Genomic DNA, 20,963 nt, shown 5'->3' with positions numbered 1-20,963 from the left:
CAGCTAATCCTTTCGCAGTTAACACACTGTCACACCGGTAAGTACAAGCTGTAAACCGCTAGATACAGTAAACGAATAGAGCGTCGAAGCGTTTTTTAATATTAAAATACTAATTGTGTCGATAAGAGTACCGCCGAGAGCCTTCGAGTAATAATTAGTACCTTTAATATCGATTTTTAATATTGGTTGGTCACAAAAAGTATGTAATGTGTGTTGATATTATTAGTACAGGATTTTGCAGACTGAATATATTTTAATTAACATTTCGGAAAAAAACACTCAAGTATTGAATGAATTTGAAATTAGGAAACAAACTTATTAAAAAGTAAGTCGGTACTTGGTTCTCTCTCGGTCTATCTTGGTACTAGAGCCATTAGCGCACAACACAAACAGTAGCGTACAATACCGCTTCTTAATTGAAAAATTCCTGAGAGTCATTTCAATTAAAATAGCAATTCCCACGCTCGAGTTCTTTAAGCTAAAAAAGCAGACGGTCACATACTCAATACTCATACACGACGGCGTCTATCCGGACATATTTCAGTTTATAGTCTTCTTAGGCTCTCTATCCTTCGTCAATCGTACTAGTATAGTTAAATATCACATTATTCTCCTATTTACCCTCTCCTTAATTCTCACTTTGAGCACAGGCTTAGGCCGTGTAGTCTGTCCGATTCAAGCAAGGCGTACGAGGCGAGAGATATTGTGGATAGAGGCTTATTCCCCAGTTTCAATAAGTCTAAATATAACTTCTAAATATTATAGAATGTTTCACATCTGAAAATGTCTATAGGTACAACACTACGTGTCTGTAAAACTGTGGATCGCGGCCGCGTAAGTCAGCATCCACAGCCTGCAGCCGAGAGTTTGAGTTCTACTGGAACAACTTAAACCATATTTTTCGCGATTGAGGTATCTACTTTGTATGTATGCCCAAGTTGCAATGTAGATTACATTTGAGGCTTTCTCGGAATGAAGATGTCGCCGGTTCAACAATAAGTCCCCACGTCACTATAATATGTTAGGCGAGAAAGCTCTCAGCGAGAAAACAGAGCAGACATTGATGTTATTACTGGTAGCTTCAGATACAGTATTCCCAAAACCAATATAATACTATGTAATTATTATTTTTTATTGCTAGTCCACCCATCTAGGGTGGACGAGCTCACGGCCACCTGGTCTTAAGTGGTTACTGGAGCCCATAGACATCTACAGCGTAAATGCGCCACCCACATGGCGACTGGTGGTAGGACCACCAGAAAAAAAAAAGTTCTAAGGTCTCAGTATAGTTACAACGGCTGCCCCACTCTTCAAACCGAAACGCATTACTGCTTCACGGCAGAAATAGGCGGGGCGGTGGTACCTACCCGAACGGACTCACAAGAAGTCCCACCACCAGTAAAGCAATGTTTATTTCACTACACGTAATGTAACACGACATATGTAAATCTGTTGACGCGCGGAGTCGACGACCTCACGGGACGCGAGAAACAGCCTTTGCTTTTGACTGTTTGGTCAAGCGATATGGATTTACTAAAGCGATAATTATTCATATTTACTTTACCAAATGATTATCGTTTTCCTGTTTGTTTATGTACCATATGTTCTTTCCTTCTATTATCGAGAACCGTAAAAAAAGGGAATAAAACCTGTATTTTTGTATTTGCAACTTGTCAAAACAAGTTTAACTATATAAAAATGCTAAAAGCAAAACGAATTGTAATGAGACCAATGAAAATTACAACTTCGTATTTATGCGCCCAGTAATTCGTTCCACACACGTGAGCATGGCGGTTGGTCGCTAGCTCACAGAATTTTAATTTTCGCACTTAGAGGATACAGGTTTTAGAAGTTAGTTTTGGAAGTTTTCGTTTAGTTGTTAACTAACTAACATCCAACGGGATGAGAATCTTGATCCACAGTCTCATCCAAGGGGACTATCTTGTCGCGTCGCTGTTTAGAATTAGTATTCTGACCCTTGTGTATTGCTAAGTTAGGTATATCAGCTACTACCCGCATCCGACATCTATAATCCGTATACATATCGTATATCTGTATCTGTAACAAAAAATACAGACATGCAAATGTAATAAGTGCATTACCATATTTATGTAAATTTGTAAAAACACAGTGAGTGATACTTGAGAGTACGTTATTTATTTGTACAAATAATATTTGCTAATTTGCCGCTTATTACTTTCAACTTTATTAATATTCATTGTTTTGGAACAGTTCAACAACCTCAATTTATATTTTGGTTTCCGAGACTTTTTTTATTGCCCTTGTAGGCAGACGAGCGCACGGCCCACCTGATGGTGAGTGGTTACCGTCGCCCATGGACTTCAGCAATGCCAGGGGCAGAGCCAAGCCGCTGCCTACCTCCACCACAAAGTGTCCACGGACACTACGTACATCAGGTTGAAGTCTCTATTGGATTGATATATCGACTGTTTTTTGTGTTTCACTTATGAAGCCATGCAGCATGATAATCTCAAGCTGCGTGCACTCAAAACACGACCTATTCTGTACTATGCGACAGTCATGGGGAAATTCATTTTAAGGTAGAAAAACGTCGTCGTGGCCTAAGGGATAAGACGTCCGGTGCATTCGTGTTGAGCGATGCACCGGTGTTCGAATCTCAGGCGGGTACCAATTTTTCTAATGAAATACGTACTCAACAAATGTATACGATTGACTTCCACGGTGACAGAATAACATCGTGTAATAAAAATGAAACCCGTAAAATTATAATTTGCGTAATTACTGGTGGTAGGACCTCTTGTGAATCCGCGCGGGTAGGTACCATCGCCCTGCCTATTTCTGCCGTGAAGCAGTAATACGTTTCAGTTTGAAGGCTGGATGGCGCATTTGCGTTGTGGATGTCTATGGGCTCCAGTAACCACTTAACACTAGGTGGGCTGTGAGCTCGTCCACCCATCTAAGCAATAAAAACAAAACTCAAGGCTACTTCTACCGGTGCGGACAAAACAAATGACCGTTGTTAATAACAGAAACTTCCTGTACACTAAATACAAAACAAAAACAACTAAAACAATTTGGGTAATTGTCTGTAAAATTACATTGATCAATGTGAACCTAATGGTTTTCTATAAATAACTGAAATTATAAAAAGATCATAATGCTAATACAATATTTCTCTATGTAATTTAAATTGAGTTTTAAATTGTTGTTATTCATAGCCTTTTTGGATGAAAACGTCCTTCGTATTCCAGTCATTTAACATCTTAATTGGTTCAATAGCAGTTATTTTGTTAGTGCTCATTGGTTCTCCATGTCAAAGTACCACAGTAGACTAAATTACAATTAGAGAAAAATTTAAGTGCCGTTGAATGATCATTATTGAAACCACATTTACAGTATTACGCGAATCCGCGTTATATTCAAATTTTAACGACTTTTCTAGTATTCCACAGTTTTTGGTGTATCCGGACGACTGAGTGTTGCATTTTAGAAATATCTTACAATATCTTCAGGTCTGGCAGTTTTGAACATAAGACTTTTTTATTTTTTATTTATTGCTTAGGTGGGTGGACGAGCTCACAGCCCACCTGGTGTTAAGTGGTTACTGGAGCCCATAGACATCTACAACGTAAATGCGCCACCCACCTTGAGATATAAGTTCTAAGGTCTCAGTATAGTTACAACGGCTACCCCACCCTTCGAACCGAAACGCATTACTGCTTCACGGCGGAAATAGGCGGGGTGGTGGTACCTACCCGTGCGGACTCCCAAGAGGTCCTACCACCAGTGATTACGCAAATTATAATTTTGCGGGTTTAATTTTTATTACACGATGTTATTCCTTCACCGTGGAAGTCAATCGTGAACATTTGTTGAGTACGTATTTCATTAGAAAAATTGGTACCCGCCTGCGGGATTCGAACACCGATGCATCGCTCATCTCGATCGGTCATCTTCAGACCAACCGTCTTCTCTTGGCTACGATTCGCCAATACTCATAAACAAAATGCTATAATGAACTGATGATGTGTAGGAAAGAGTGTCTACAGGTAGAGAGAGGGAATGGCTACTGATCTTTCTGCTGAAAATCAACATTCTGACAAGATGAAGAGGAAAAACACGCAACAATAATATGCGTGGCTTCTGCAAAGTTGCGATGACGCAATCCTACCGAAAACGTTAGTTTACTAAACACGAATCAGATACACAAAAACAATTTTACATTACATGGCTTGTGTTGTTTCAAGGTGATCTAGTTCTTCCGGGTTACAATCGCGGATCGCTGCGATCTACACAACATCATACGGTTGTTCTAAATCAAAATACAGTGCACAGCTTTTATATTTATTTTATGGGAGAACGCAAAGAAAAACCATCTATCCGAATATTTAGAGTGCATGAAAACCAAAAAAATATATTCAAAAATATTAAATAGTTTTCGGTTGAGGGTCGACATCAGTATTAGAAACAATCAAACGAGCTATTCATTTACATGATCTATATCTGATCAGAGAAATTTATAGTTGATAATAGGAAATTCATTTAATTCCAGAGTTTTTTATAGACGGGTGAACGAAATCGTGGCCCACCTGATATTAAGTGTTTCCCGGAATCCATAGAGATCAACAATGTTAATGCCGCTACCCACCTTGAGACATGAGTTCTATCTCTCGGTTTTGCAGTACAACGGCTGCTCCAGTCCTCAAAGCACATTAACACATGAACACTACTGTTTCTCGGCGATAATAGACAGGGTAATGGTGGCTCTTCTGAGCCCCACCACCATTAAAATACTTTCTGTTTCCAGTTTTCTACAAGATGTTAGCATCATATAAGAACTTATTTTATTTATTATTTTACTGTCCACATGGACAGACGAGCATACGGCCCACCTAGTGAGCGGTTACCATCGCCCACGGACTTCAGCAATGCCAGGGACAGAGCCAAGTCGCTGCCAACCGTTAAAATTGGCTTCCCGTGGCGTATTTTGTAATTAATGTTCCTTACTGCGTTTTAGTATAAAGCAGCCATGTTGGACACGTACTTAACGATTGTTTCCAAGGTCTTTCCGTACGGCTGACTTAAAAGTCTAAAGTAACGATGTTTCTGTACCGGGGGGCGATGGCGTAACTATTGTTGTCGTTAACGGCCCCTAAGAGAGCGGGCTAAATCAATCTCGACCACTTTCGTATTGTCATTGACTGTCGCCGTGAAGAATATCGCGTGGTAAACGGATTCGAGACGTGGTTCGAGGGTAGAATTCCAATGACTTCATGGTAAAGTCACGAAGCATTAAAAGTGCCTGCAAAAACTTACTTGATGAAAATATTTAGATTTTGACTTTTTGTTTGATGATGAATTGATAGTATTCACATCCTGAAGTTCTGACTCTAATATCAATATCGGTATTTTATTTGACTACAAATAAAGTTTCAAATTTTATTACCGGAAATAAAAACAATTTATTACATCTGAGTTATTTTCATCACTTTGAAATATTATTTTCTTTTATTTATGTTTCGATCATCACTCCCTACTTTACCAGCTGCATTTTAGAATGAAGGTCTTACAGCTAATGTGAGTTTAGTAGAACCATGCATGTATTTTCCTTTCACAGTAAAGCCGGGCATTTGATAAAAGTTTCGACCTCGTTGCCAAGGCCTCAAGTAGTTAGTACCAAATGCGCTCATTATTATTTGCGTTTCTTGTGTAGTCCACTGGTTGTTACGTTTCTTTCGTTTGTTGATGTCACTATTTCTTTTGTTTAAAACTTAAAATAAAACCTAAAACCTTAATAACGCACAAAAAAAAAACCGAACAAAGCTAATGGCCAACAAGGTCTATGCAGAATTTAGATAATGGCAAATATTTTAATACGGAAGCGTTTTGAGAAACTTTAAATAATATCGACCTATAAAACCTAGGAGACAATGACGAGAATAAATGAAACTCGTGACTAAAAATCAAACTTCTCTAAAAACTATCGCAATTCAGGTAATTTCACGGGTGAGTTGTTGTCACACGATGCTCACAAGCTGAAAGGCGCGACCTCTAGGGCCGGACGCGAGTATCGCAAATCACTAACAACACTGCCAACTGAATTAGCAACGTTTATATTTAGAATGTTCCCGTAAATAAGTGGGCGTCCTAAAGCGCTTGGTTCTAATACATTTTTATGTCATTAACAACACAGTAATACTCACTATAATGTGTAGCACGTATTTTTTCTGTCACACACTAGCTATTCCATTCTGTTCGTATATTTGCCTCGCAAATTAACAGTTCGTTCCGCTGTAATGTTTGTTTCTTTGTAATTCGTATTCATAGTTTTAGCGCTATAGATAAAATGTGCTTGTACCCGCGTACCAGTCCGAGATGGTTTGAATTCTATGATTCGATGTATTATATCTATGTATGTATTGTATCTGTATATATGTATTGTTATGTATTGTATATGCATTGTTATGTATTGTAGACGCTGCCCACTCGTCGTGTGTCATGTTGGTCTTGGTCCGTTATCAGCGTTGTCACTATTGCCCACACCTTCGATATAAGAGTTCCAAGTCTTATTAGAAATATTGTTGCTTTTATTTTGGAATGTGCGACTGCAGGAATGAAGAGGATGGCCGCAGTTGTGCAATAAAAGATTCAAACCATTGCTAATAATTATTAGAAGCAACAGCTCCTGACCGTCAACAGAAACACTTGTAGAATTCCGATACATCTAGTTGTCGGTACTATCACGTATTCACAAACGACTTCCGCTATAAAAAAAACATCTTGTACTTAAATTAAATCCACAGAATTGAAGGTTTTTTTATGAAGGAAGGATTACTAGTGGCCCGAAGGCCTTTTCGTTTTCCGAGCGCCTCCGAAGGAGACCTAACAACTTAAGAGCAGCTGCTGCGCGAATGAATCTACTACCGGATTTAAATCACGGCCCGCGGAGAAGATCCGACGAGAAACTCAACGGGCTCATGTTAGAGCTGAAGGCGTCTAGTGCTGAAGTTAATGGACCCGTAAGAACGTGACAATCGAAGTACGTACCGCCGCCCTGTTCTCCCTGCGAGCGCACTCACGGGCTCAACCTTACGATTTACGTTACGGATGCTCCGCGACGATCACATTATTTGATACTTTGATCTCACGTTTGAGAGTAGGCGACGACTCGCGCGCCGTGCAGCTCCGGACATTACCAGCCAGAGCTCGATAGCCCAAATACGGCAGCAGAAAACAATATTTATAAAATACAAAAGCATGTTTCGTCACAGAGTCGCTTGTTGATACAGCGCCTCAGTTACCGCGTGTACCGCGGCCGCGTGCTCTTGGGATCTTCCTAGACTAATTGTCTCATTGTTAACAATACCTAAGGAAGTGTTTGTAAGCGTGACATAATTACGAATAGGAAATACTAAACATAATTTTATGAAGGGTTTTTTGCCTACTTTTATTGTAGACGATGGGACTGTGAATGCGAATAATCATTATAATTATGGGTATTTCATCGGAGTAAATCGATGATATTCTCCGAGTGAACCATCCATTATTGGCGATGGTGTGAACGATGACGCGTTGGTCGTTTCACTGAACTTATGTGTATTCAAGTTTTAAATTAAGGACGGATATATTTTCGTGGTGGGTGGGAAAAATAAAATCGATAGCCACAAGCTACGGAGGGGGTATCGTGGAGGGATGACTTTAAAAACCTCATTTGGGGCGAGTAGGAACAACATTAAGACATAAGTGCGATCATCCGTTCAATCCACATAACCATAATACAGTTTGTCGACATCGCCCAAAACACGACATCTCGGGTCCTCCCGATCCACTAACGGTGCTTTCAGGTACCCCAAGCACCTGTCATAGTTCTCGTCGAACCCGTCGCTTACGACGAAGGGCTCGGCGAGTAAATTAACCCATAGACACGGTCCACTGAGTTTCTCGTCGGATCTTCTCAGTGGGTCGCGTTTCCGATCCGGTGGTAGATTCTGCGAAGCACGGCTCTTGCTAGGGTTCGTGTTAGCAGCATCGCCAGGTTTGAGCTCCGTGAGCTCACCTACCAACCCGGCGACGCTGACATGTTCTCCTAGACCATCATGTTAGGTAGGAAAAGAAAAAAAACGTACAGTTTGGAAGCTGCTCAAATAACAGAACGAAAACAACAAACGCGACATTAAGCCGTAAAACCGTTTAGCATTATTTTAATTACTTTTCTATTTTTTATTTACACTTTTTAAAGAGTTTTTCAAGTTATGTATTCTTCAAGAACACAATGACCTCAAACATAAGCCGTTAAACTGCTTTTATTACCTACTATTACTTTGGGAAACAAAATGTGGGGAGCTCTAGCAGCATGCGGAGTGTGGTCTTGTGGCAGACGCCCGGTAGGAAATGTGTACGATGGGCTGAGCACCGAGTTCTCTGGTGGGAGTGGGAGTCATTCGTCATTTTAAATTAGCACGTGGCGTCACTAAAGTCACAATCTCGTTCTTGTTTTAAGAACGACTGCTGTTCGCATCCATTGGACGACTAAAAACACAATTCAGATAGAGTTCGTTTGCGATGTAAAAACCGCAAGTGAGAATAAACGTGAACAGGAATGTTGTGACGTAGCACGGGTTCGGTTGTGACCCTGACAGCGAGAAAGTGCGCGGCTTGAAGCGCGGCGCAACCGCACACGTCAGTACACTAGTATAGTGTCAATGGACTCTGCTAAGTACTACGCCACTACACGCACGAGTATCGCAATCTTCACAGAGTAGTCGTGGCCAATACGACTCGAGAGCGCCGCTGCTACAAAGTCACCGAGACTGCGACCTTAGACGTCAGCCTGGCCTGCGCCATTTCAGTGGGTGGTGAACACATAAAATGATGAAAGATGATGGATATTACCAGAGATGTGCTAACGTCATTGTCAATATACAAGAGGCGCTATAATCCGTGTCGGTGGCGTTAACCTTTACTGACAATAAAAGTATTAAAGAAAGTAACTCTGATTTGAATGTATAATTTCGCCGACGATGCCGCGATGGCCCGCCGGAGATAAGCAAAGAAATAAAACAAATTTGTATGTGATTTAAACGGCCTCATCGGCAATTCCGTTACTATATTTGTAATATAGTCGACACTATAATAGCTCTCCGAATAAGTATATAATAACTCCGACTAAAATAAAAAGAAGATATTTGTGTTATAGTGTTATAAATATATTTTTAATTATTTTTCCTCTTTTAGTTAATAATTAAATTCTGTCAGTATTTTGTTTCACTTAATATATACATACTTTTTTTTTTGTTCGTTTAGTTAATTTTAACAGGCTTACAGAAGTATTACGTATTTTCTCTAAATTAAAATGTATTTTGTAACGCTGTATAATGTTCGTCGTAACGATGCTGTACGCGTTTTTTATTGTCATTGTGATGTTTCCAACGCAACGTTTCGAATAATATAGAGTTTTGTGGTAGCCGACACCGTCGTGCATAAAATTTATTAATTAAATAACTTTTACTTAATGAAGTTATTAATTAGATAACTTTTACTTAATTAAAGGTTGAACTCGAGAGATTAAATTCTTGAATTTCAAGATTTTGGGTCTGAACCGTGTACTTGAAAGCCTCGTGCTCAATTTGCAAGTGTTCAATTCTTTAAGGTCGAGTGTCCAGTCGTCATGCCCCACACGAGCAGACGAGCCTGATCCCCGCGACGGGCAGTGAATGCGCGCGCTCCCCTTGACACAGTTACTTTAACTTTACAACATCACACAAAAATTCACGGCGAATTTAACTTCCAAATGCCATTCATTTGGTACTGAACGTACTGTTTTCAAACACACAGACTGCTGAGTCCGCGGCCTGCCTGTCGTGAAGCGGCCACCTTTAGATTCCGCGACATAAAGCTAGTCGTCCAGATTGCAACATGGGGTTGATGGCGGCTTGGCTCTGCCCCTGGCATTGCTGAAGTCCATGGGCGACGGTAACCACTCACCATCAGGTGGGCCGTATGCTGGTCTGCCTACAAGGACAATAAAAAAATAATAATAACTATTATATCTAAAGTTGTCGTGGCCTAAAGGATCAGGCTCGCCATTATCCTCTCCGGATTAGATATGAAAAAGATTGTTATGCTGATGTAATGGAAGAAGTTGTAGCTCGTGACGGCCGGGGTCTTGTCACCACATTTTCTACTAGCCCGGTGACGCTGATATGGTCCCCTAGACCATCAGCTTAGGTAGGAAAAAAAAGTCACCAAATTTTCTGACGTAACTAGGTGCTCAGGCGCACTCTCACCATTGATCTTACTGTTACAATGTTTAGGTATGTTAAAATGGTTAGTTTGTCTATACGTACCTACCGTGAGCACCTAGCTTTGCTAAACCGATGCTACCATGAGCTTAATTGCAGCAGTTCAAAAACGTAAGAAATGTTTCCGCACTTAGGCAATATACCAATCAATTACGTATATACTTCTTACTCATATAATTCCTCATTGCCTGACCGACATGAGGTCACTTTAATTGTATCCTAACGTTGTTCGATCATGTTACTAGATTTTCTCAGTATTTCTAGAGCATGAGACATAAATGAAAGTTTTAAAATATTCCAGAACCAGCCATTATTTCGCGAAAATGATCTATTTGATTTAAAATAGTGAAATAACACACGTTGTATGTATGTTGTAAAAATCTTAGGTGACCTTCATCTAAGATTTTTACAACATTACCTTTTCACGGAAGGTTTATTAGGGCACAATATCATCAGAGTATCGCACGACAGAAGGCGCTTCATTATGACCGAATATATAATGTCATCTAATTTCACTGGTAAAATTCAGCAAACTCTAAGCCAATATACCTATATAAGCCAGTTTTAGACTACCCCGCGTACCCCACTATTATTTAATAGTTAATAAAATGGGTCAGCGTGTGTTTATGAACTAATTTAACGGCCCGTACGCAGCTTGTCTCCATTACACAAAGAGGGCTTCAGGACGCACCTTGTAGTCTAGTTCACACGCCGCGACCTGACGCCGCTGTACCGACATTTGGGTCAAGGTCTTGGCGCGACCTCAATGAGTAAATCCCGCTCTGTTATTTTAAGGCGGATTGTTTAAGAAACTTTTCTCTTTGTGATTATTGTATTATTATTATTCTGAATACTCATTGATGTGTGTATGTGATGGCTGTATTTGTTTTATTGCTAAGAGTGGTGGGTGAACTTACGGCCCACCTAATGTTCTTAAGCTCATAGACATCAACCGCGTAAATACCATCACCCACTTTGAGACATGAGTTCTATGTCTCAGTTTTTATAGTACAACGGCTGACCCCGCTACACCACCCTTCAAACCGAAACGCATTACTGCTTCATGGCAGAGATAGGCGGGGTGGTGGTACCTACCCATGGGGATTCACAACACGTCCTACCGCCGGTAATTACGCAAATATATTTTTTGGCGGGTTTGATGTTATTCCTTCACCATATAAGACAATCGTGAACATTTGTTAACTACGTATGTATTTCATTAGACAAAATGGGTACCCGCCTGCGGGATTCGATCACCGGCACAGTGTCGCCGCTACCGGTACGTGATGCCCAACAGATTGAGTCAAAACTTGCAGAACCGGTGTCGGAAGACGCAGCCAGTCTGCAGTACCTACATGAGTCTATGAATCACAAGCTATTATTAACCAGTTTTATAGGTTTTCACAAGTAACTCTTTATAAGGAACGAGAGGATACCGGTCAGGCTTCGTTGTGATTGTCACGAAATATTATACAGACTCATTCTGGGAGTTTGTATTAAAACAACTACATTTTACTGGTGGTAGGACCTTTTGTGAGTCCGCATGGGTAGGTACCACCACCCCGCCTATTTCTGCCATGAAGCAGTAATGCGTTTGGGTTTGAAGTTGTGACTATACTGAGACCTTAGAACTATATCTCAAGGTGTGTGGCGCATTTACGTTGTAGATGTCTATGGGCTCCAGTAACCATTTAATACCAGGTGGGCTGTGAGCTCGTCCACAGATCTACGCAATAAAAAAAATAAAAAAATTGTTAATTTATTTGTACCAATATCTTATCCGTCTATTCTTTTCTAGAGTATTTACAGATATGATTAATTGGAATGCTTAAAAAAATGGTATCATTTACATAATCATAATAAGAAAATTCATGTGCGATGTACATTGAGAGCATTGATTTGGAATTCGACTGATCAATTTGAAAGATTTCAACAAAATTTGACGGAAATGAATCACGAATGTATTAAACACATATAGCAGGAAAAAATTATTCGATTTGAAATATTCGCTAGGCTGGCAAAACAAAAAAAAAACTGTACCTCGTTTAATTTATTGATTCCACAATTTCCGTTAGTATTATGTTTGTACAATGTTTGTGGTCATTGACGAAAAATGCCAAATAATGAATAATGCGATATTGCCAGTAGGTACAGAATACACACTGCCACATATAATTTTATATAATTTTAACATATAATTTTAAATGCCCGATATTACCCTAGAACGAAGCTTAAGAATCGACAAAGGGTTAGTTGACACAGTCCACATTGAATGATTTCAATGAATACTTTCACTATCGACGGTACAGTGTACGAGTTCACACAGCTGCCGTCGCCGGTAACTGCTAGAAATGCTGTGAGTTTGTTATAAGAAATAAAAAAAATGAATTTGTGAAAAAAAATTTTAACTGCAAAATAATAATAACAGAATATCACCATTGTAGATGAACTCAATCAAATATACATTTATGAGGATAAACCAAAAAGTACTGGTCAGATCTTGATAAAATTTAAATGTAGTGTAGTAGTATTAGCATCAGTAGTAGTAGCCCTAGAAGTATCAGCTTTCAAACAAAAACATCGAATGAAAAAAAAAAACAATTAAACATTCAAAAATATCGATGTTTCAAAACTATTTTTGATTGCCGCTGTGGGCACAACGGCCCAGCTAATGGTGAGTGGTTATCGACGATTCGTCGCTTCAGGAATTCCAAGAACCCAGCCGTACCGTTGCTTGCAAAGAGTGCTACTACATACTTCCACTTCGGTACGAATAGCTATGAGAAATAGTTTAAATGAATTTCTCGTTTCTCGCATATATCCATGAGGTGTAACAACAAAAATCTTAATAGGCCAATAATTAAGATTTTTGTTACTAAATATAGAACTGGGAGTTTTGAATCGGTATGCTATAATTTAACGTGCTCTGAAACAAAGAACAAGTTTGGAACACGCAATGTACAATTGGTTTTTAAACGCGTCTTCGCCGACATAACATTGACGTAGACAAAAATATATATTTATTAAGGTATTGATCAGAATGTAACGACCATCCACTGTTTGTGCGCTGGACTGTGATGAATTACATTTAAATTATTGAATAAAACGTTTGACATTAATCACATCAGTAATGTGTCATAGTCATCGTTCTAGCGATTTCTTAATTGGCCCACACGACATTCCGGCAGTATGTTCTACGACAAGTTTTTGAATTTGCACAACAATTTCGAAATTAAGTGAAGTAGCTGTTAATTAAATATATATTTATTTAAATAATTCTTCACGAATGTCGACTCAAAATTAATCAGTCCCATAGATATTATATTGTGAATTGTATCGCAAGCAGAATTGAATTAAAATTAAAATCGATCTTCTAGAACCATTATTGTACCTGGAACAGTCAACACGTTCTCAACTACAGAAGAATGCGTCGCACTAGAGGTCACGGCAACGCGCCGCGACGGTGCGGTGGCCCGCTGTGCTTACTCGCCAAGACGCAAGGTCTCATAGTTTTTTGGAGATCAATGTTTTTTTTTGTATATTTTCCGTTTACGTTTCTAATAGATGTCATTCTACCATCGGGCGATGAGAATCCAAACGCCCTGTAAAATACCTTACCTTAATTCCAACAAGAGCTCAAATTTCCATGGAATACGTAAAGCAGTTAGCCATGTTGAGAGTTTTTTGTGTCAGATGAAAATTGTTAATCAAATACATAATAAAATTGAATTACTGAACAACAAAAGATTCAATCTTGATGCCATTCAATTACGTACGAGTATAATCAGTCACACACAAAATCTATGTAGTGAACACACAATGACAACTATCCAAATATAATTCGTTGTGTAAATAGTTGTATGTCACGCAAGCCGTGGTAAAATCTTATAGCCTTTTTTCGTAGATCAACTTTGGTAGCATCGCACGTGTTCATTCGTTCCTAATGTAAGGTTTCCGAGGTTTTGGTTTCAAATGTTATTGGGGTAATTAACGTTGAAATATTGTTTTCATTATATCTGCTAATTTGCTACACGCACTGGTGGTGCACGGCGGTGTGCTCCGCCGCCCGTTTAGGTATCAGGGTCCTGCTAATTTCAGTGGCAAAAAGTACAAATACTTTTAAATGAGGTCCAAGTTAAGGTCTTAAGATGGCGACTTACATTGGTGTCCATAGGCTCCGATGTCACGGCCTGGCCACGGGGATCGGCGGTGCGAACAGCGAAGCGGTGGGCGAGGCGACCATTCGCGCAGCACCGTTTGCAGGCCACGGGTACTCACGTTCGCCGCCGCGACTAGTAAGGAAGTCCGACAGCGAAATGTCTATATCGAAATTATCTCGATATTGCTTACAAATTAATAGTTTTTTGGTTCAGGACCTATTATTTGGAAAAGATTGTGAAGTACATGATTTGAATAAGAATCGGAGTATACCTATAGATGGAGAATTCCACAAGAAGTACGAGAAATACTTTGGGTGGCTTCCAAATAGCTGGTCTAGCTAGTATTTCAGCTATTTTATTTTTTTATTGCTTAGATGGGTGGACGAGCTCACAGCCCACCTTGTGTTAAGTGGTTACTGGAGCCCATAGACATCCACAACGTAAATGCGCCACCCACCTTGAGATATAAGTTCTAAGGTCTCAAGTATAGTTATAATGGCTGCCTCACCCTTCAAACCGAAACGCATTACTACTTCACGGCAGAAATAGGCAGGGTGGTAGTACCCACCCGTGTAGACTCACAAGAGGTCCTACCACCAGTAATTACGCAAATTATTATTTTGAAGATATCATTTTTATCACACGATGTTATTCCTTCACCGTGGAAATCAATCGTGAACGTTGAGTGTTGTTGAGTACGTATTTCATTACAAAAATTGGTACCCGCCTGATATTCGAACACCGGTGCATCGCTCAACACGATTGCACCGGACGTCCGTTAGGCCACGACGACTTTAAAAATATAAAATAAAAAATATAAAAATTTCGGCGTTAATTTTTCGCGGCGAAAACAACTAAACTCATTTAATCACTGCACTATTCGCCGCGACTACCGCTCGACTCCGTGGCTCGCGCCGTCCTTATGCATGCATTTGTTTTGCTCGCCCGCCGCATCGCGCGATTCGCTCGGTACATTTCGCCGGTCGCTTCGCCGGTCGCCGGTGCGCGTGGCTTGTTAGGTACATTTCTATGCGCTTGTTTTAGTCGCTAGACGCTTCGCCGTTCGCACCGCGCGAATATTCGCATCGGCGAATGTCCCGTGGCCAGGCTGTCATTATCAATACCTGCATTGGGTACACTTTCGTAATTATTTTCTTAGTGTGATATTTTAGGATAATTAATTATACCTAAATATTTCAATGGTTGTATGATATAACTCTATACCAATGTTACGCCAAACTGGACACAAGTTGGCCACTCGAGCTGAACGATGTCGCAACTCTTGTGGACACTCAATCAATCATGTGAACATATCGCTCTGGTTTTGTTTTTCTGAAAGTTTTTGCCAGATAATAACGAAGTATATTTTTACATCAGTCCAAAGTATAAATGGTGTAACTTTAAACTTTAAGCGAATAAATGAAAACAAGAAAGCGCGTTTTAGTTATAATGATTTATTTTATCCAATTACGAATCATTTAATTGTGCGAGCATATTTAGATCCAGAGGTAAATTGCGTATTATCACTCCAGATGCAGGGAGCGGGGAATTTGTGGAACTCGAACTGGGGCTGAAAGCCATCGGTGGTCGGAGTGCTCTCCCCACAGCCTTCCACACTCCTATGTCAGCGTGTGGCATCCTCAATCAAGAAGCACTGAGCGGAAGCGTCCTTATTGCAGAGTTAGTACCATAACTCACAAGCCTGAGGGATATTGAAGATATAAGAAATTTAAAACTCTATATTGCAATAAACATATAGAAAATACCTAAATAGCATTAACTATTTTGTAGTTTTTTTCCTTACCCTTCAGACCGAAACGCATTACTGCTTCACGGCAAAAATAGGTAGGGCGGTAGTACCTACACGCGCGGACTCACAAGAGGTCCTACCACCAGTAAAGAGGTCCTACCACCAGTAATTTATCTTGGGCTTATAATATTTTGAAAGATACGCATTTCCGTAAAAAAATCTCAGTAGATCTAGCAAAAGTATTAATAATATGTGAAGTATGCACTGCTGAGCGGTACCAAGGTCGAAGGGCGCGCCCTTGTCGGCACAGGAAGCTGCTGACGGCCGGTAAACATCGCTAAACGACGACATAATCCATCGGATTAACGATTATACCGTCACTCTCGCTGTCACTACCGTGACGGATCGGTTTACAACTGACGTCAGTCTATTGTTAGTAGTCTTCTTTAGGAGATTTGTATTCGATTTTTTAGTCAGTGTGTACGTTCCCACAATTTTTTTTCGTTATTTGGGTATCAACTTTTAATTGCTCTAGATTAGCAGACGACGTTATGGCTAATTAAATAATATAGAATTCAGAAATCAGAGTCCAGATGTCACCGTGACCGCGAATTTTGCGTCACCCGTGACATGAGGTTGCGCGGTTGAATATATAACGGCCATCACACTATTCGAGCCCGAATGCGTGTTTGTTTATTGTCAGAAATAAGCCGGATGATGGAGGTCCCCGGACCGCCATGCGCCAGTAACTTATATGTGAATATTTATAAATTTAACAGAGTTGGTTTTACAATACTATGTGTGTCTCATATCATGAATATTTGTGAAGTTCTTAGCGGTCTGGAATCATTGGTTCCCTTTAGAACCCTTCAACACCAGGCGTCTGGTCAGACGAATAAATTTATTTTATTTTTTAATCCGATCCAGGATGATCCACCTCGCGTACTTTTTCCGATGATATAATAACTAAGGTGTGACGTCACGCATCCTAGCTAATGACGGTAGCGGGCCCTCCAAAAGCACAAAAGCAATCCAAAGTACAAAAAAAACAATCGATACAGACGTTAAATGATGAACGGTCATTAACTACCGAGACACTCCGAGTCGACAGTTAATGCCATTATTTATGTACGAGCTAGGAGTGTTCAATGTCAGCCGATAAATTAGTGGCAACTAATAGGATGTTAATTAATGTTATTAATATAGGTAGCTCTCTGACATAATGTGATAGTGTTGCGTGAAACAAAACGATTCTAGCCGAGTGTAGAGCGCGACAGGAGCGCCACTGACGCCCGAAGGGTGTGTCCGTAATATTTTAGGACTTACAGCGTATTTATGGTTGTGTTACATCATTTGTAACCGGGTTTTGTTTGACCGAGCCACTGTATAACAGATGTGATTGTTTGAGTTAGCAATTGTGAATATTGACGATAGGTCGAGGAAGTTTGAAACGTGTGCCGTATCATCTCATGTTTGCTAGAAAGACTGTTAACATTTACAGATCTTTCAGGGTTGTTGGGCGAAATCAATTCGTGTTAGGGGTAGGGGGCTGTTCTACCTAAAGCCACATTACGAGTCTCTCCGGCGCACCCAGTCCCAATGGTTTTTGAAGCCGAATAGCTTGCTGTGACATTGTTTTACTTTTTATTAATTATCTTGTGTCAGAAAATTGATAATGACGACAATTCGCGCTAGTAATAATTCCACAGATTTTCAATGTTCAACGCTTGTCTGAGGTGAACAACCCGCTTGGTGTGAAGTAGTTAGTAGTAGCCCATAGACATAAAACTTTATATTCTTACATTTTTCTGTGAGCTCACTCCACATCCATAACACAATTCACACCAATCTTAAAGTACAAATCGAGTATGTATGTAACAGGTGCCAGTCGACAGAATACATGTAAAGCATAACGAATTTCGGGTAATCGATTTATCCGTACGTACGTATATTACTAAAATCAATCATATTGTGGGCTTCTAGTCTATAATATCATATGTGCTTCATAGCGACTTCCACAGTGAACGAATATTAATATTTTATTACATATGGTACATAGCAGCGTGTTGTACAAATACGTTTCCTTGGATAGTTACTGAAGGCGTCAGACATCGGGTGGTTCAATGCGACTGTCCTGCTTATTTTTGCCTCAAAGTAAAGTAATGCTCGATGAATTAATGTTTCAAGGTAGAGACAATGCTAAGGTTTTCTACGTTACAGTTTGTTCACGAGTGCTATTTTTTGACGTGATTTATTGACATTGTTAATTAAATAAATGACCAATTAATCATTTAAAGGCGCCTGATACTGAACTTTATTTAAGCTTAAAAAGATGATGATTTGCCAATACTAAGGTGTACACCATATTTGTTCGTGGTTATTAATTAATCATCTACATGTGAAAAGGAATTAGCGAGTGGGGCCGTCGGCGAGCCAAGGTCGACAACAACGCCTCAGAGCTAGGCTAGCTTGTATGTACTTAATAATAATACAAAATTCGACTTACCGCTGGAAGCCTAGTGAGGTACTTGGCTGATCCAGGAACTGTCAGGTCTCATGATGGTGATAGAAATAAAAGAAAAGTTGAGGATTGACACTTAGCTTCGAAATCTCGCTCATACGTATGTTAGGTACTGGCGAGCTTAACGTTACGTGTGACAATAAATGTTAGACAGGTACGCTGTTAAGTAAAGGTCCCTTCCTATGCGGTATAAAATGAAGTCTACGCGGACGAAGCGGCGGGCGGAAAGATAGTTCCATAGAACGCACTCTACCTGCTACAGGGCTATAGGGAATTTAATTTTTACACGCTTTATATTAGCTTCACTTGTATGTATGTTTGTATGTTTGTAACTGACTCCTTTAGACGCGACTTTGACCCACTTTAAACGGCCAGATTTCATTTAAACTTTGTAGATTTATCGAGGACCGATGACAATTCAATATTTTAAAAAAATTTGAAAAAAAAATAATGAAAAAAAATATTGAAAAAACTTAAATTCAACTAAAAAATAGAAAATAAATTTTAATAAATTTAAATTGAAAATAGTGTAAAAAATATATATTTTATTGTAAAAAAAGCGTGGGGTGCATGGTGTTATTAATTATAAATATTTTTCTGACAGATATGAGTAGAAGAATTATTATTACTCACTGTGGCAGCTTATATATGATTTCCGAAACCGTGCACCGACCCTAATATCGTAACAATGATGATTTAATCAACATGCCAAATGGCGGTGGTCTCGTCGATCAAGATTAAGTATTTTATAAACTTGTCCTTTTCTGTCTTTACGAAGTTCTCGTCAAGAGGAATGGCGATTTCCACTTACATTGCTCGATACGCAGACCGATCTTATATCACAAATCAGGCTTATTGGTGGCAATAAAACTCTCAATGACACATGGCTGTTTTAAAGAACTGGTTGAGGTTGGTATTGGTAATAAGGTACAGCAGAATCAAGAAAAGCCTATTTCAGAGCAGGTTGTTGATGGATAATCCTAGCCGCTTGGTTATGTCTATGCAAGTACTCGCCATTAGCAAAACAGCCAGAAACAATATGTCTAATAGACTATCCAGGGCGGTGGCGTGCAGGACAAACGTCGACCGTCCCATCCTTTAGTATGTATATATTTTATGTTTTTTTTATCGATTTAATGTATTTTTTAAGCAGAATAAAAAACATGCGTTATGCACTCCTTGTCTATATTCTTTATAAGTGTGGGAAATTTCGTAGGTACTTCTCCGTCCGCGCAATTTTCGTAAAAAGGAGATACAAAGTTTTTGCTTCACGTATTAATATATAGATACCAATTATAGCTTATTTCTTTGTTTTAAATGTCTCATTTCAAGAGCCTTCAAGAGTCTCAAGACCCTTCTTGATTTGCGGCAGAAATACTGTGCAGACTGGCTGAGGTCACGTCTCTCTACCAGAGCATAATATCAGATAGCCTGTCGCGTTCCCATCAACATCATTTTAATTTCATAAAATTGAATATCAATATACTTAGCTGTCCATAAACCCTTGTTATTCGACTATTAGGTTACTCGTAAAACTCTATGTGTATATGGTAGGCGCCAGCATTGATGCTCCATCATGTATTTCTGTACATCAAAGAAACTATTGTCAAGAGTATGCGCGCGTACCGTTCACCTGTGACGTCCGACTTGATTACTTGCCAATCAAGGCGAGTGCGCAGCCTCGTCCATAGTGAATCGTCCCAAAGACTACTATCGTTAATAATCTTACATTTTATTCCTGATGATGTGCGCTTGAACCGGCCGTATAATCATACTGCCGCGTTGATGCCGTCATCATGTATTTTGACCCTTAACCGATCCTGCGTCCCGGCTTCACGCTGGTGTACTTCAAACTTGAGTCGCATGTCACATGTGTCACTGGGCAGCGGCAATTAATCTTCTGATTGCTACCTAAATTTATCTGTACGTTGAGGTTAGGAAGTTTTTATATTTTTTTTATTGCTTAGATGGGTGGACGACCTCACAGCCCACCTAATGTTAAGTAATTACTGGAGCCCAAAGACATCTACAACGTAAACGCCACCTTGAGATATAAGTTCCCTTGAGATATAAGTTCTAAGGTCTCAGTACAGTTACTACTACTACTACTATTTACCGTTTGTATGGAGCCTATTATTGGCGCTTCAGTTTCAGGAATTTGTAAAGTAAAGGAGGGTTATTTTCTACGGTTATCGCGATATGTAGACATAACTTAATCTCGTGTTTTTTCATTCCATTAATATCGTCTC

The 20,963-nt window shown here is 39.6% G+C and overlaps 1 protein-coding gene across 1 annotated transcript in view; it reads right to left on the bottom strand.

Moving 5' to 3' along the window:
* LOC101746851 (phosphatidylcholine:ceramide cholinephosphotransferase 2) overlaps positions 1-20,963 on the bottom strand; it is a 110,545-nt gene that overhangs the window by 79,253 nt on the left and 10,329 nt on the right. The gene's annotated exons all lie outside the window — the stretch shown is intronic.

Source organism: Bombyx mori, chromosome 13 (genome assembly GCF_030269925.1).
Source record: "Bombyx mori chromosome 13, ASM3026992v2".
Classification (NCBI taxonomy): Eukaryota; Metazoa; Arthropoda; class Insecta; order Lepidoptera; family Bombycidae; genus Bombyx; species Bombyx mori.
The sequence above is the reverse complement of the archived record's forward strand: the minus strand, read 5'-3'. Positions and strand labels throughout refer to the sequence as shown.